This window comes from Littorina saxatilis, linkage group LG8, assembly GCF_037325665.1.
Source record: "Littorina saxatilis isolate snail1 linkage group LG8, US_GU_Lsax_2.0, whole genome shotgun sequence".
Lineage (NCBI taxonomy): Eukaryota > Metazoa > Mollusca > Gastropoda > Littorinimorpha > Littorinidae > Littorina > Littorina saxatilis.
Window position 1 is genome coordinate 42,407,615 of NC_090252.1, and position 18,630 is coordinate 42,426,244.

At 42.9% G+C, this 18,630-nt stretch overlaps 1 protein-coding gene and 1 long non-coding RNA gene across 2 annotated transcripts in view; one reads left to right on the forward strand and one right to left on the reverse strand.

Moving 5' to 3' along the window:
- LOC138973590 (uncharacterized) overlaps positions 1-18,630 on the reverse strand; it is a 171,523-nt gene that overhangs the window by 132,460 nt on the left and 20,433 nt on the right. The window lies entirely within an intron of this gene.
- LOC138972325 (uncharacterized) lies at positions 1,374-9,025 on the forward strand. The gene is made up of 3 exons (XR_011457558.1): positions 1,374-1,502; positions 5,199-5,294; positions 8,897-9,025. It is a non-coding gene; the product is annotated as an uncharacterized lncRNA (long non-coding RNA).

An 18,630-nucleotide genomic window follows, 5' to 3' on the forward strand; every position in this document is an offset into this window, starting at 1 on the left:
AGCAATTTGGTTTTTGTTTCATTAAATGTGACTTTCCAACGTGCTGCCCAACAACTGATTTTTATCGAGGTCTGTATTTAAAATCTCGGCACGTCTTACCGGATCGTTCATTGAAGTGACATGCTAGTATCATCAGCAAACAATTTAATAACAGACTCAATATCATTTACAATATCATTTATATAAATCAAAAACAACAAAGGGCCTAACACAGAACCTTGAGGAACGCCTGTTTGTATACCTTTCAGCTCTGACTTAGCTCCTTTAACGACAACTAATTGAACACGGTTTGCTAAGTAACTACAAAACCATGACAAAAGTCGACCTCGAACACCAATCGATTCCAATTTTACTAATAATCCTGTGTGCCAGACTTTGTCAAAAGCATTCGACACATCAAAAAATACCGCCTGTGTTGTTAAACCGCTGTCGTAATTTAAACATACATCATTATATATAGAGACAAGTTGACAAATCGTCGAGTCGCCGGGTATGAAACCTGACTGTGTAGGTGTGAGTATGTTGTTGGATTGTAAAAAGAGATATAGGTGGCTATGATTACATCGTTCCAAAACTTTGCCAACGCAACTCAACAAGGAAATCGGACGATAATTATTACAAGTGTCCGCTGAACCTGACTTATAAATAGGCGTAACATTTGCAGTTTTCCAAATATTAGGATATACTCCTTCCCTCAAACTTCTGTTAAACATGTGGGTGAGTGGCTCCGAAATAACATCTATAGCTGCGATGAGAAGTCTGTTGTGGATCAAATCGGGACCAATGGCTTTTCTTTTATCAAGATTTTTAATTACATATTTTACCTCGTTAACTGACAAAACAATATCACATAATTCGCAATCAAGGAACGGCACTTGAGGAACATCATCATCTGGGTCTTGAACATTGGAATTTTTAATAAAACAGTTATTAAAGGCGTTTGCTTTGTCTTGGCTTAGTTCATAAACTTCGCCATTGTCACAGATAGGCGGAATTTCGTCACCATATAATCCTTTCTTCTTCATGAATGATTTCACTAACTTCCACCAATCTTTTGTACCAAACTGCGTTGAATCGGAAACGTTTGCGTCTAATTCAGAATAATATTCGTTCTCTTTTCTTTGCTGTAACAAGGTTACGTGCCTGGCGATAACCCAACCAATCTTCCGGCTGTTTACTTGTTTTGGCTTTCAAATGAATCTGATCACGTTGGTCTATTAACATTAAAAGTTCAGGTGTAATCCAGACATATAAATAAAGACATATTCGATGTGTTTACTTTCAACCTTTAAATGCCGAGAGATTGACAACATGTTTTTTAAAACATCTTAACCGCCACGTGTTTCTTTTTTCGAATTACTTCTACAGTGAATGTCCAGAAGGCAGCAGCATTTGTAGCACAATTAGGAATGAAACATGCGCTGAAAACATTGGTCAAGAAGTCGTTACACAATCGTGTGAAGGGTCCGAGCCATGTGGAGTGACGCTGACCATTAAGAAAGGTAAACGAATGTGATATGGACTAATGTTACAGTGTTAGCATATCAATGTGTGGTTGACATGTTAAATGGTTATCTATATTTATTGTTATCGTCTTTCTTAAATTGTGCTGACCTGTTGTGGAGATGTGAGATTGACGCTGACAAACAACAGCAGCGGCAACAACACCACACAAGCAAATCAAGCCAACACCAAACAGGCAAACCAAGGCAACAACAAACAACAAACCAAGGCAACGATAAACAAGCAAATTAAGGCAAACCACTACAAGCAAAACTAAGGCAAAACAAGCCACAGCAAACCACTACAAGCAAAACCAAGGCAATACAAGCCACAGCAAACCAATACAAGCAAAACTAAGTCAAAACAAGAGGCGAAGCCTTCAAGGCTCACGTAAGAAATAGACAAACAGTAACACAAACTCAATCACTCCGTCACACATACACACACACAGTACAAACACACAGTAAGCATAGCCATAGGTGACACTGTGCAAGAAAGCGAGACAATAGATCTAGATCTGTCTGTCTGCATGTAGTCAACTTACAGGGACACGACTAAGAGTAATACCTAATATTCTGGACTCGCAACGAAATATACAAACAAATGACAATGAACAACGTTTCGACCTAATGGTCTTCAACAGGTTAAAAAAAATGAAAACAACAATACAAATATCAAAACGACTTATCAGAGAAGATGATGTCCTCCAAGCGCAAAGGAAACCGGCACGGTGGCCTAGGGGTAAGGCGTCCGCCCCGTGATCGGGAGGTCGTGGGTTCGAACCCCGGCCGGGTCATACCTAAGACTTTAAAATGGGCAATCTAGTGGCTGCTCCGCCTGGCGTCTGGCATTATGGGGTTAGTGCTAGGACTGGTTGGTCCGGTGTCAGAATAATGTGACTGTGTGAGACACGAAGCCTGTGCTGCGACTTCTGTCTTGTGTGTGGCGCACGTTAAATGTCAAAGCAGCACCGCCCTGATATGGCCCTTCGTGGTCGGCTGGGCGTTAAGCAAACAAAAAAACAAACAAACAAGCAAAAGACGGGGGAAAGGGAGATAAATCAAAAAGAAAAATGAGCAATGAAAAATGAAACCAAAACGAAACAAATCAGAATAATAACGCTTGAAGGGCCTGAAGTTGAAAGAGAGAGAGAGAGAGAGAGAGAGAGAGAGAGAGAGAGAGAGAGAGAGAGAGAGAGAGAGAGAGAGAGAGAGAGAGAGAGAGAGAGAGAGTGTCAACAATACCTACGACACGACTGCCAACTAGTCTCGGCCCGCTCAAAATCAAGATAACAATGACCGAGACTTTCAGTAATTCCTTCGCGTGACGTCTAACCCTCTTACGCCATAATGTGACGTCTTCAAATGACGAAATGTTAAAGTTTCTACCACACACACACACACACACACACGCACGCACGCAAAGACAGACAAAGTTACGAACGCATAGGCTACACTTCGTGAGCCAACAAGCCACAGCAAACCAATACAAGCAAAACCAAGGCAATACAAGCCACAGCGAACCAATACAAGCAAAACTAAGTCAAAACACGAGGCGAAGCCTTCAAGGCTCACGTAAGAAATCGACAAACAGTAACACAAACTCAATCACTCCGTCACACATACACACACACACACACACACACACACACACACACACACACACACACACACACACACACACACACACACACACACACACACACACACAGTAAGCATAGGTGAAACTGTGCAAGAAAGCGAGACACTAGATCTGCCAACTAGTCTCGGCCCGCTCACAATAACAATGACCGAGACTTTCAGTAATTCCTTCGCGTGACGTCTAACCCTCTTACGTCATAATGTGACGTCTTCAAATGTTAAAGTTTCTATCACACACGTCAGACACTTTTGACCGAGACGTAATCTACTTATGCGAGCTTTATCCATAGACTCGGAAATGCTAAAGTTTCTATCACACACACACACACGCACGCACGCACAGACAGACAAAAGTTAGCATCGCATAGGCTACACTTACGTGAGCCAACAAGCCACAGCAAACCAAAACTAGCAAAACTAAGGCAAAACAAGCCACAGCAAACCAAGCCACAGCAAAACAACCCACAGCAAAACAAGCCACATCAAACCAAACCACAGCAAAACAACCCACAGCAAAACAAGCCACAGCAAAACAACCCACAGCAAAACAAGCCACAGCAAAACAAGCCACAGCAAAACAAGCAACAGCAAAACAAACCACAGCAAAACAAGCCACATCAAACCAAGCCACAGCAAAACAACCCACAGCAAAACAAGTCACAGCAAAACAAGCCACATCAAACCAAACCACAGCAAAACAAACCACAGCGAACCAAGCCACAGCAAAACAAGCCACAGCAAACCAAGCCACAGCAAAACAAGCCACAGCAAAACAAGCCACAGCAAACCAAGCCACAGCAAAACAAACCACAGCGAACCAAGCCACAGCAAAACAAGCCACAGCAAAACAAGCCACAGCAAACCAAGCCACAGCAAAACAAGCCACAGCAAACCAAGCCACAGCAAAATAAGCCATGTGCAGCAAAACAAGCCACAGCAAAACAAGCCACAGCGAACCAAGCCACAGCAAAACAAGCCACAGCAAACCAAGCCACAGCAAAACAAGCCACAGCAAAACAAGCCACAGCAAACCAAGCCACAGCAAAACAAACCACAGCGAACCAAGCCACAGCAAAACAAGCCACAGCAAACCAAGCCACAGCAAAACAAGCCACAGCAAACCAAGCCACAGCAAAATAAGCCATGTGCAGCAAAACAAGCCACAGCAAAACAAGCCACAGCGAACCAAGCCACAGCAAAACAAGCCACAGCAAACCAAGCCACAGCAAAATAAGCCATGTGCAGCAAAACAAGCCACAGCAAACCAAGCCACAGCAAAACAAGCAACAGCAAAACAAGCCACAGCAAAACAAGCCACAGCAAAACAAGCCATGTGCAGCAAGACAAGCCACAGCAAACCAAGCCACAGCAAAACAAACCACAGCAAAACAAGCCACAGCAAAACAAGCCACAGCAAAATAAGCCACAGCAAAACAAGCCACAGCAAACCGAGCCACAGCAAAACAAGCAACAGCAAAACAAGCCACAACAAAACAAGCCACAGCAAAACAAGCCACAGCAAAACAAGCCACAGCAAAACAAGCCATGTGCAGCAAGACAAGCCACAGCAAACCAAGCCACAGCAAAACAAACCACAGCAAAACAAGCCACAGCAAAACAAGCCACAGCAAAATAAGCCACAGCAAAACAAGCCACAGCAAAACAAGCCACAGCAAAACAAGCCACAGCAAAACAAGCCACAGCAAAACAAGCCACAGCAAACCAAGCCACAGCAAAACAAGCCACAGCAAACCAAGCCACAGCAAAACAAGCCACAGCAAAACAAGCCACAGCAAACCAAGCCACAGCAAAACAAGCCACATCAAACCAAGCCACAGCAAAACAAGCCACAGCAAAACAAGCCACAGCAAACCAAGCCACAGCAAAACAAGCCACAGCAAACCAAACCAAATCGAACAAATAGAAAGCAAACACCTAAGATCCCGAAAGTGACACACATTCGGAGAGGAACACAGACAAAGACAGAGTTATACAACGACACACTAAGAGAATGTATAATGGCACAATCATGTGTTCCGTTTCTTTGTCATCCAGTTCGTGAATGTGACGGTGGGACGTACTTTTGCTACGCGTTCTCCTCTGTGAATGCCAGCAAATACGATGTTGCGTCAGTCACAGTGTCTGTTAAAGGTAAGTTACCTGCTTAATGTGTTCTTTTGACTCCGTAACACCCTTTGACTCGTGTTTACTTCTCTTCTTGCATTTGATTTGGGAGCTGAGAACAATTCGTGACGAGGTTTGAACTTGATGAAGTAGCTCATGTCTTCGAGACGGATAATGTATGATACACCGTTGACAACCCTCCATCAAACCAGGCAGCAGTAGCTGGTAAAGACTTGCCTGATACTTTTAATGGCAACTTAATTTTATGATCATTTGATTGTTACGGCTGGAATTTACGTGTGTATGTCTGTATGTATGTATATTTACTCCTATCAGAAATTGTGCGTGCTTCTCTCTGTTTACTATCTAGCCTTCACACACACACACAACACTCCAACCAGGCACAAAGACAAGAACACGGTTACAGCCCTTTGCCCATGTACCTCTATTGAAATAATCAACACAACATAAACATATTATTTCCCATTCATTCTACAAATCACTCTCACTCAACATGAAAGTTCTATTTCTGTTAACATACAGAAAACTAGCTGAAGATGAAGAGAAGAAGAATGCAGTTGTTCCGGAGATCGTTTCTCCAGTTAAGAAAGTTGTGCAAAGTTTGAAGTTGGAACATGGTAGTGTCAACGAGAGTGAATGTACAGTCCTTCGAGACACGGGTTCAACGATGTCTGGAGTGCGTAGAGGATTGGTGTCAAAAGACCAGTTTGTCAGTGGTAACGTCACTTGTAAGACATTTGGTGGGGAGGTCATTACTTATCCTCAGGCGAAAGTTAAAGTTGAGACACCTTATGTGTCGGGAGAAATGGTTTGTTGCGTCCTGAATGATCCTGTGGCTGATTTGATCGTAGGCAACATTCCGGGGATTTCAGGGAGTGCAGACTGTTTTCCTGATGTTGAGGGGGTTACGGCTATGGCTAATCGTGCGCAGGCAAAGAGAAGAAACCCTCCTGATAGACCTTTGGTTCTGACTCCAGATCAGAAGGTTGCGTGTTCTCAGAAGGTTGAGAACTTGGCAAAACAACTCAGTCAGTTACAGGCAGAAGTCAAGAGAGACGACTGCTGCTGTAGGCTTTGGTGGCACTCGCAGAAAGAGGTCAAGGAAATGGTTTGACTACTTGTCGGTTTTGCATCAGGAACATGAGTAATCGTACTATGTTGGAAGAGTCGTGGACTCAGGATAAGAATACTGATGCTGTTAAAGAAAGACTTTTCATGTTTGGGCTAGAAAGCAACATGACTGGAAATTGTGAGTTAAATGAAAACTCAGTGGAATCTTCCTAGAGAAGGAAGAAGTACTTTATCAGACAAAGTAGTATTGTTACACATATGGGATCAGTGGATCAGAAAGTTTGTTTCTTATGTCAGCTACGACAGTTTTGATCCGTAGTGGAATGCGATATTGAAATTGTATCGCAGTGAAGTAGTTGCCCTCTTTTACCTGTTATCCTAAAGAAAAAATAACCTCGGTCGGTCATTTTTTTTTCCGGGAGGAGGGGGTAATGTGACAAACGGATTTGCACATCATTTTATATTGGAGTTATGTGACGCAAGTGTACAACATTTCATGGGCCACGAACTTTGAGTAGGCACCGCACGGTGAAATATTGTCCGTGCAGTGCAGTGCTGTCACGTGTGAGATGTGACCAATCAGAGAAGAGTATTAACTGAGGTCACGTTTGTAGAGACGATAGACAGCAGAGCTTTCCAGACCGTTGAAAAGACAAGACGGGTCTCCTGTTGGGTATAGCACTGCACTGCACGGACAATATTTCACCGTGCGGTGCCTACTCAAAGTTCGTGGCCCATAAAATGTTGTACACTTGCGTCACATAACTCCAATATAAAATTATGTGCAAATCCGTTTGTCACATTAATCGAATTCAGGACTTGCGTTAGAAGATAATGAAAACATATCTCTCATTGCAAATATTGAAACCAAATGAAATATATCAACAAAACCTACAGAATGACATACAACATGACTATATTTGGACATTTCTGATAGGAGTAAATATACATACATACAGAAATACACACATGTTACTTTCTCATGCAGTCTATAATTCACGTGCACACACGTAGAACACTTCAAGCTTTGTTCCGTGAGAGCCTGTCTGTCTCACTACACACGAAGTCATTGTCTCAGGCAATACTTCTGTCAATATTCATTTCTGTTACACACAGATCACAAAAACCACGAACGCTCTACGTCTCGTGTTTGTTTACTTGGGGAACGTATCTCCGCACAGCTATCTCGCTGGTTACTTCTTCCCAGTCGTACTCACACATTCAGTGGCACGTACTGATCCACCCCACCCACGCAAACTGTCTTCGCGTGGTGGAATGGGACGGGGTCCCCGTTCTACAGCGCTTCACGCTGACTCCCTCCTGCGCTCCCACAGCTCACGGCTCGGGACGTAAGGGCGGAACCTCCCGTCTCGTCTCCCCACTTCCGCGACCCACTCGGCCCGGGATGCTAAAATACACAAGTTTAAACTACCATAAGTCTCCATACTTGAATAAACTTTTCTGACATTCTTTATCACTACCGTCAACTAACTTATGCGGTTACAGTATATACACCCGCTTACTCATAAGCGACTTCATTTCCGAAAAAAACATGTAAACATTCCATTTTCAACAATGGCTGACAACAGCGCACGCTTTTCAGCCAATTCACACATGACTCTCCCGGTCATTTCTCAAGTCAATATTTCCGAGCAAAATAATATCTCCGAGCAAAATATCAATTCAATAAATACCTGTAAACACAGCAGTTGAATCCAACGATTCAATACCGCGGCACGAGTCCAACGACCTCTAGCGCCCGGTGAGAAACTTTACCCAACAGGAGACCCGTCTTGTCTTTTCAACGGTCTGGAAAGCTCTGCTGTCTATCGTCTCTACAAACGTGACCTCAGTTAATACTCTTCTCTGATTGGTCACATCTCACACGTGACAGCACTGCACTGCACGGACAATATTTCACCGTGCGGTGCCTACTCAAAGTTCGTGGCCCATGAAATGTTGTACACTTGCGTCACATAACTCCAATATAAAATTATGTGCAAATCCGTTTGTCACATTAATCGAATTCAGGACTTGCGTTAGAAGATAATGAAAACATATCTCTCATTGCAAATATTGAAACCAAATGAAATATATCAACAAAACCTACAGAATGACATACAACATGACTATATTTGGCGTGTCTATACGGATTTGACAATGTCTGGTACCGATGTGACGTCAGAATCGTCAAAATGACTCTGTTCCCCAATCTAAGTCAACCTCCCTTTTAACTACAATGTCTTTGGGACTTCTTTTGATCTTTTCATTAAGAAAACAAGACTTTTGCATGTGTTTATATCCCTCCCTTTTGCTGTCATTGCCTTCCAAAGTCAGAGGGGTTGGGTTTGGGTCAAAAAGTAGGGAACTGTCATTTGATTTATTCAACAGGTGTGGGACCAGAGCACCAGACGTTTTGAGTCTGATTTATGTTGATTTATGATGTGGGGGAGCATTCTCTTTTCTTGTTATCTTAATGGCAGCTTTAGCTATGTACACATATTCCATCTGAGTGTTCCTAATTTCATTTTTCTCAGACTGTGAGCATAACATGTACGGCCCGGAGTGCTTGGACACATGTGGTCGCTGTGCTGGTAACCAGACGTGTAACAGCTCCACTGGCTACTGTCTGACTTGTCTGGTTGGATGGACACTTCCACTCTGCAAAACAGGTAGACCGTGTGTGTGTGTATGTGTGTGTGTGTGTGTGTGTGTGTGTGTGTGTATGAATGTGGGGGTGGGGGTGGGGGGGTGGGGGTGGTCTTACACAGTGCAGTTGTCTAATTTGACATGTTTTACTTACCTGCAGGCCTGCAGGGCGGTTAATATTTCAATCTGAAAGCGAAATTCAGACGTAGCATTGGGTCAATGGTCACCGTGTAGTGCTGTCAGCGAGTAGCTCTCGAACAAAATAATTAATTTCAGCAGCTCTTAGATGAGAAAAAAAAGTAAGCTTTGTGTTTTGTTCATTTGTTTTTGCTCAAATCCAGTACTTAATCCCACGGAAGAAAACTGGCTTCGTGCAGAATATTGTTACGTGGAAGGATTTGTGGAAGGTCTCGGTGAGAGAAAAACAGACACCAGCAGGTTTGTGTTGAAACTTGATGAAGTAGCTCATGTCTTCGAGACTGATACTGTATGATACACCGTTGACAGCCCACCATCAAACCAGGCAGCAGTAGCTGGTAAAGACTTGCCTGATACTTTTAATGGCAACTTAATTTTATGATCATTTGATCGAATTCAGGACTTGCGTTAGAAGATAATGAAAACATATCTCTCATTGCAAATATTGAAACCAAATGAAATATATCAACAAAACCTACAGAATGACATACAACATGACTATATTTGGCGTGTCTATACGGATTTGACAATGTCTGGTACCGATGTGACGTCAGAATCGTCAAAATGACTCTGTTCCCCAATCTAAGTCAACCTCCCTTTTAACTACAATGTATGTGGGACTTCTTTTGATCTTTTCATTAAGAAAACAAGACTTTTGCATTCGTTTATATATATATCCCTCCCTTTTGCTGTCATTGCCTTCCAAAGTCAGAGGGGTTGGGTTTGGGTCAAAATTTAACCCAAATTAGGTTGGGATTAATTCAACAGGTGTGGGACCAGAGCACCAGACGTTTTGAGTCTGATTTATGTTGATTTATGATGTGGGAGAGCATTCTCTTTTCTTGTTACCTTAATGGCAGCTTTAGCTATGTACACATATTCCATCTGAGTGTTCCTAATTTCATTTTGCTCAGCCTGTGAGCATAACACGTACGGCCCGGAGTGCTTGGACACATGTGGTCGCTGTGGTGGTAACCAGACGTGTAACAGCTCCACTGGCTACTGTCTGACTTGTCTGGCTGGATGGACACCTCCACTCTGCACAACAGGTAGACCGTGTGTGTGTGTATATGTGTGTGTGTGTGTGTGTGTGTGTGTGTGTGTGTGTGTGTGTGTGTGTGTGTCTGTGTGTGTGTGTGTGTATGTGGGGGTGGGGGTGGTCTTACACAGTGCAGTTGTCTAATTTGACATGTTTTACTCACCTGCAGGCCTGCAGGGCTGTTAATATTTTAATCTGAAAGCGAAATTCAGACGTAGCATCGGGTCAATGGTCACCGTGTAGTGCTCTCAGCGAGTAGCTCTCGAACAAAATAATTAATTTCAGCAGCTCTTGGATGAGAGAAAAAAAAAGTAAGCTTTGTGTTTTGTTCATTTGTTTTTGCTCAAATCCAGTACTTAATCCCACGGAAGAAAACTAGCTTCGTGCAGAATATTGTTACGTGGAAGGTTTTGTGGAAGGTCTCGGTGAGAGAAAAACAGACACCAGCAGGTTTGTGTTGAAAAAGTAAGTGTTTTAATCAAAACGTCGTGGTCAAGGGATACACATGTTACACACCTCGACCTGTAAATTAAACTGGCATATTTTCCTTCTGGTAGATGTTTAGGTCGCCAGAGGCTCGGGAATACCTGAAAATCGACCAGCGGGAAAATATGCCATTAAGTATCCAGGACTTTGTGGTGTTTAACCTATGTATATAGTAGATCTTCAGTTACACCGCTTATGGTGTATTTGTTTTCCAAAGCGGGCTGAACTTCTCCAGCTTTAGGTTGTTTTTCATGCGTGCATTCCCCTTATAACTGAACTATTTCAAATTAACTTAAAAAAAACCAAAACAATTTGACTGCATTTCCGTAGACACTAATCATGCCCACTGCGGAGTCAAAGCATTGTTTACCAATATATACATACACACGTAGTAATTATACTGACGGGTTGGCCGCTGTCAGCGTGAGTTCGTCCCCACGTTCGGCGAGAGATTTATTTCTCAGAGTCAACTTTGTGTGCAGACTCTCCTCGGTGTCCAAACACCCCCGTGTGTACACGCAAGCACAAGACCAAGTGCGCACGAAAAAGATCCTGTAATCCATGTCAGAGTTCGGTGGGTTATAGAAACACAAAAATACCCAGCATGCTTCCTCCGAAAACGGCGTATGGCTGCCTAAATGGCGGGGTAAACAACGGTCATCCACGTACAATTCCACTCGTGCAAAAAACCACGAGTGTACGTGGGAGTTTCAGCCCACGAACGAAGAAGAAGAAGAAGATACTGACGGAATTGTTCACTTACTTAGTCATCTATTAACTCACGGAGGCCCTGACTGACCTACTTATTTAATTGTTTACTCACTTACGTACGAACTTAATCATATGCATGTGTTTCTTCTTTACGACATTTGTTGATAGATACCTTATGCAGTACGGTCAAGTTCAGCTGTTGGGGTCTATGTCGACCAAAAGAGTGGGATTCACTGTGGGTGGAGTTCCTGTGGGTGGATTCCCTGTATACCTAGGACTTTAAAATTGGCAGTCTTGTATACAGGGAATACCACAGGGTGTAGTTCCTGTAGCGTTTCGCTGATATCAATGAAAGTCACGTGATGCTTTAGCGACATTGTTAGAATTTGATGTTTTTCGATCTTTTTTTGATATTTCTTAGAAATTCGAGTATGGTTTGCACGTTTCATTGGAAAACTGCACCCTGTGGGATTCCCTGTATACTGGATTGCCAATGTTAAAGTCTTAGGTATACAGGGAATCCACCTACAGGCGCTCGACCTACAGGGAATCCCACTCTTTTGGTCGACATAGACCCCATCAGCTCGAGTTCAGGTCATAGAGAATAACATTGCCTCTGTCTTCCATGTCTGTTTAGTTAGAGCAGTCTATGGTCTGTTTAGTTAGAGCAGTCTATGGTCTGTTTAGTTAGAGCAGTCTATGGTCTGTTTAGTTAGAGCAGTCTATGGTCTGTTTAGTTAGAGCAGTCTATGGTCTGTTTAGTTAGAGCAGTCTATGGTCTGTTTAGTTAGAGCAGTCTATGGTCTGTTTAGTTAGAGCAGTCTATGGTCTGTTTAGTTAGAGCAGTCTATGGTCTGTTTTGATACACTATTGTTCAGTCGAGTAAGGTTTGCTGTTCTTGCTGTTCTTATAAATGTGGAGAAAAGCGACTACATGAATGACTTGTCTTTTTCTCCATATGCAGTTTATAGAGTAAGAAAGAAGAGAGACGATGGGGGCAGAATATATGTGACCCTCCACCACGGAATGAGTCGCATGTCACCTTTGCATGGTTTTCATATATTTACATTTTCCTAAAGAGTGTTTTATGCTCTATCCAGTGGTGAGAACCGTTTTAAAAAAAAGAGCAAAAACTGTTTGAGTTATAAGCCTGTGACTAAGGTGACCCTCACACTGTTACCAGACACTCCCCGGACTTATATTGAGCCTAGCGCAGAACCGCACGAGGTGACATGCGACTCATTTCGTGGTGGATGGTCACATATTATCTAAGTTAGTATCGAAACTGTGTTGAGTTTAGATGCACACTTTACAATCGGAATTGTTCTTTATCTTTGTAAAGGGGTTGGAAACATGTAGAGTGCAGTCTTTTTCATTGCATCGGGGGTAAAGTGCCCTTTGTGCTACCGCTGTAGGATTTAATTGCCCTCGTCAACGATGGTGCCGAACTGACTAGATCCCTTATGAAGGACGGGGGGACAGTCTGAGAACCCCCTTCCCCCTAGTAACCTTTCCCTGCCGCGCTGCTAACTCTCAAAAAGCGGACAGAGTATTGTTTATTTAACCCCTCGGTCACATTACAGGGGCGGATCAGTTGCTTTGTAAGGGGGGGTGCACTTTGAATCGAAAGTGAATGTGATGGGCGCGAAGCGCCCGAATTTGCTAGGGGGGTCCTGGGGCATGCTCCCCCGGAAAAAAAAGTTGGCCCAAAGAAGCAAAATGGTGCCATCTGGTGCCATTTAAACTTAGAAATGGTCATAGAATCAGCTTTCCAATTTAAAAAAAAAACTGTTTGCTGGAGGGGGGTGCACCTGCACCCTGTGCACCCCCCTCGTCCGCTCCTGACATATCGTGTCACCAACCCCCCCACCTCCCCCCTCGTTTTGTCTGCCATGGCACTGAGGTCAGCAAGGTCAGTAAGGACAGCCATTGTCTTTTCTACATCCATCTCTCGCCTCCCTCCTCCCGCTCTCCTCCCCACCCCCTATTCCTTTGTTTCTGTTTCTTTACTTCGAAGTTGCTGTGCTTTTGTTAATAATACTTGTTACACACACACACACACACACACACACACACACACACACACACACACACACACACACACACACACACACACACACACACACACACACACTCTCTCTCTCTGTCTCTCTCTCTCTTTTTTTTATTTTTAGCTTTTCTATCGATCTTTCTTGTATCCATAATTATATTCGATATAAAAATGTATTATGTGTTCATTTATTTAGTGGAATGTAGATTGTATGTTTATCATCCACATACGAGAAGCCTGTTGAATGTGCAATGTGTTTGATTGTGGTTAACTTGTACCTATACATACGGTTGTTCGTGTGACATGACATATATACTCCGCGAGGTAGTAGTCAGAGGTTTTGCACTTTGTTTGCAGTTTTTGATTACCCAGGAGTGTTTTGCTATCAAATGATGCGTTGTAGAATGTGCAGTTTAGTGAAGTAATTATTTGCAGCATTTTTTATGTAGTTTTCTTTGTGGACGAGTCTTTGTGAATTTTGGAGGGAGTTTGACTGCAGCTTAAATTCGGTAAGGAGGCTGATAGCAGCCTCGGAGCCCTCCATCTCCCTTTTGTCTGTGCTGCCAGAGCGGCGTTTTCATTGGTTCTTTCGCTGTGATGTAGGAATTAGCCGTGTTAGCTATACAATATCGTGGTTTATGCTTCTCGCCAGGCGTGTGAGAAAGTAAGGTACTGACAATACCCCACACCCACGTCTCCCTGTTTCGGATTCAGGGTCGACAAAACACTAATTTTGACAGAGTCTTGGCAAACTAACCGACTTACGGGTCAAAGTGTTATACCAGACTCTAAACCGTCCTCCGGTGTCTTGGCAAACTAACCGACTCGCCATGTGGACTGAACTAACAGGGATAACAAAAAACGTTCCGCAGTCCCAGAGAGTCTCAACTCTAATTTAGGCCGAAGCGATACTTGTCTTGGGATGGGTCCAAGCTTCGTGTTCAAGTATGCAGTTGTAAGCTCTAAATTGTCCTCAAGAGTTTTGATTTTCACTTATGCCGAAGCGATACTTGTGTTGCGATGGGCTGTGGGCGGGTCCCAGCTTTGTATTCAGGTATGCAGTTGTAAGCTATATAAGTCAGTTACCACACGGCGAGTGAAGTGGCGTCGCTTTGCTCTTTTTACATTTAGTCAAGTTTTGACTAAATGTTTTAACATGGAGGGGGAATCGAGACGAGGGTTGTGGTGTATGTTTGTGTGTGTGTGTGTACCCATGTTTCCACAGGTTTGGTTGCCTAAATCACCATAAGGCAACCATCCACACGTGGATGGCAATTTAAACTCTGGATGGCAACCTAATTGTGTGGATGGTCGCTTCATTTAACACCGTTAAATTGACTTTTTTGACGGAAAGAATGTCATAACAATGTTCAAAATGACATTCTTTCCGTCCTCTATAGGCGACGAAATAGGTCAAATTTTGTGCATTTTTTAGTGCAAAATTCTTCGATGCCGGAGCGAGTACTGCACCCAGTGCTGTTGTAGTGCAAGTGCACTAGAAAGGCACTGCACCCAGTGCCGCCTCTTAGGTAACCATCCACACATATAGGTGTGTGTGTGACCCATGTTTCCACAGGTTTGGTTGCCTAAATCACCATAAGGCAACCATCCACACGTGGATGGCAATTTAAACTCTGGATGGCAACCTAATTGTGTGGATGGTCGCTTCATTTAACACCGTTAAATTGACTTTTTTGACGGAAAGAATGTCATAACAATGTTCAAAATGACATTCTTTCCGTCCTCTATAGGCGACGAAATAGGTCAAATTTTGTGCATTTTTTAGTGCAAAATTCTTCGATGCCGGAGCGAGTACTGCACCCAGTGCTGTTGTAGTGCAAGTGCACTAGAAAGGCACTGCACCCAGTGCCGCCTCTTAGGTAACCATCCACACATATAGGTGCGTGTGTGTGTCTGTCTGTGCGTGTGTGTCTGTCTGTGCGTGTGTGTGTCTGTCTGTGCGTGTGTGTCTGTCTGTGCGTGTGTGTGTGTTGAGCGATTCAGAGTAAACTACTGGACCGATCTTTATGAAATTTTACATGAGAGTTCCTGGGTATGATATCCCCAGATGTTTTTTTCATTTTTTCGATAAATGTCTTTTATGACGTCATATTCGGCTTTTTGTAAAAGTTGAGGCGGCACTGTCACACCCTCATTTTTCAATCAAATTGATTGAAATTTTGGCCAAGCAATCTTCGACGAAGGCCGGACTTCGGTATTGCATTTCAGCATGGAGGCTTAACAACTAATTATTGACTTTGGTCATTAAACATCCGAAAATTGTAATTACATTTTTTTTTATTAAACGATCCAAAACTACTTGTATTTTATTCTTTATCATCTTCTGATTCCAAAAAACATATAAATATGTTATATTCGGATTAAAAACAAGCTCTGAAAATCAAAAATATAAAAATTATGATTAAAATCAAATTTCCGAAATCGTTTTAAAAACACTTTCGTCTTATTCCTTGTCGGTTCTTGATTCCAAAAACATATAGATATGATATGTTTGGATTAAAAACACGCTCAGAAAGTTAAAACGAAGAGAAGTACAGTAAAACGTGCTATGCAGCCCAGCGCAACAGCTACAGCGTTAAACAGGCTCGTCACTTTCACTGCCTTTTGCACTAGCGGCGGACTACGGTCATTGTGAAAAAAATGCATTGCGTTCAGTTTCATTCTGTGAGTTCCACAGCTTGATTAAATGTAGTAATTTCGCCTCACGCGACTTGTTCTTTATTTCCCCGAACCCCTGCCCAAATGTTCAGTCATTTTAGGACTTAGATTTTCTTTTTCAGTAGCGTATTTTGCTAAAGGGTACTTACGGGTCATGCCCACATGTTCAGTGAATTATGACTAAGTATTTTTACTGGGAAAAAGAAAAGCTGATCACAGAAGTAGGATTCTCGTCACACTCTCGGAATTACAAAATGGTATCAGAAAGACTGATAGTGAACCAATGTACATATATATTTTCTGCAAAGAACCCATGCATTGTATTGATTTGTTTTCATGATTGTTTTATTCGATTCAATTCAATTTGGAACTTCACCTGAATCTTGTTGAGTTCATATTATGTTTGTCTGTTTGTCTTGTGTGTGATTGCCATCCTGACAAATGCTTTTCAGACACAAATGAAATCCAAGACAAAGACACAGACAGTTACAGTTAATGTGAAGCTAAGACCGCTCGGCTTTGTACGTGTATTTCAGCTTACTGTATCTGTCCTTCTAGCGGTACCCGAGAAGCCACTGCTGACCCCAACCCAGCAGATAGTGGTGGGTATTTTTGCGGGTGCCCCTCTCTCCTGGGGCTTCCTCGCTACCCTTGTCCAGGTGTGTCAGATCCTTGGCAACGCGGGGTGGATGCCCTTTTTGAGCCTAGGAGGCAAAGAGGACAAGAAAGAGGAAGAAGGCAAGGGCGCAGACGAGTCTTCAGAAGAAGAAGGACCGCCTTCAACATGTTCCCGATTCCTCAATTTCATTTTCTGCGGGGGTGCTGGCATGTGTCTACTCAGCATTATGTTCTGTATCTCGTGTGGGAAGCTGCTGTCTAACAAATTTAGTTGGCGAAAGGATTCCATTCAAAATGACGCTGAATCAAAGCAACAACAGTCGTCTCTACCAGACAATGTTATTACAGACCAGCCGGTAGAGAAAAACAAAGACTCTATTGATGTCGTTATATATCCTCCTGATTCCTCCGCGGATAGAGAACCAATTAGCCGGGGTGTCTTCATTACAACACTTCACGAAACATCTCACGATAGTCTAGACAGTCCAGACGAAAGTTTAGATCCGCCAGAAGTTGACACGAATCACGCGGCAAAGAAAGACATAGCGAAATTCACTGACAAATATTTTGTCGTAAAGAGTTGGCTGGAGAATCCTTACAAAGATCGCGCACAAGCAAAAAAGAAGAGTCACTCATCAAGAGCTAAAAAACTGAGTGGATTCTTCAGTAGTGGTTTCCACAAAAAGAAGGCAAAGTATCAAACGGGAGATCAATAAACAAATTATCTTTATCGAAACAGAAGAAGTAAAGGCGAATGTTACAGGATATATCCCTTCAGAGCAAACTGTGAGTGGAGACGAGGAGCTTTAGGAGAATGTTATAGGATATATCCCTTCAGAGCAAACTGTGAGTGAAGACGAGGAGCTTTAGGAGAACGTTACAGGCTCTGGAAATATTCAACACATACAACGAGGTTTCATGTCGCACAGTCCCAGCCTTGCTCATCTCGATATTTAACTGTGCTGAAGAAATTGCAATGCCTGCTTTGTCCATCATCATCATCATCATCATCATCATCATCATCATCATCATCATCATCATCATCATCATCTTCATCCTCATCCCCATCATCGATCATTTGTGTTGTTATTATTGTTGCTTATTTTCCCCTCAAAATTTAGAGGGTGTTGAGTATGAGGTTAGTGCAGTCGGTGCAAAGGGGGGTCGGGGGGAGGCAAGTTTGCCTTTGGGATATTATTAGGATGTATTACTTGGATAAATTGATATGTCAGGTCGCATAAGGATCAAGTTTGGGACAGTTAGTAGGAAATAAACGTTATTAGGGATATAATTGTATGAGGGTAGAACATCAAATATGACCCTCCACCACGAAATGAGTCGCATGTCGCCTTGCGCGATTCTGCGCTAGGCCTAATATAATTCCGGGGAGTGTCTGGAAACAGTGTGAGGGTCACCTTAGTCACAGGTTTATAACTCAAACAGTTTTCGCTCTTTTCTAAAACGATTGTTACCACTGGATAGAGCATAACAAACTCTGTAAGAAAATGGAAAAATATATAATCATGCAATGGTGACATGCGACTCATTCTGTGGTGGAGGGTCACATATGTTTTATTTATATACACTGGAACCCTCCATTTGGGACCTGAAACAATCACATAAAACAAGGTCGTATAAGGGACGGGTCTTTTATCATTGGAGGTGGCATCTTAAAAGGGAGGGAGTTTTCTATGTGGGTGGGTAGGAGTTGTTTGGGGGGGGGGGGGGGGGGGGGGGGGTAGGTGTCCCACTGTAATTTAGTGAGAGTTTTGGGACAGGAAGAGGGTGAGTCGTACAAAGCATTTGCTTTTCCAGTTGTGATTGGCATTATTTGTGGTCAC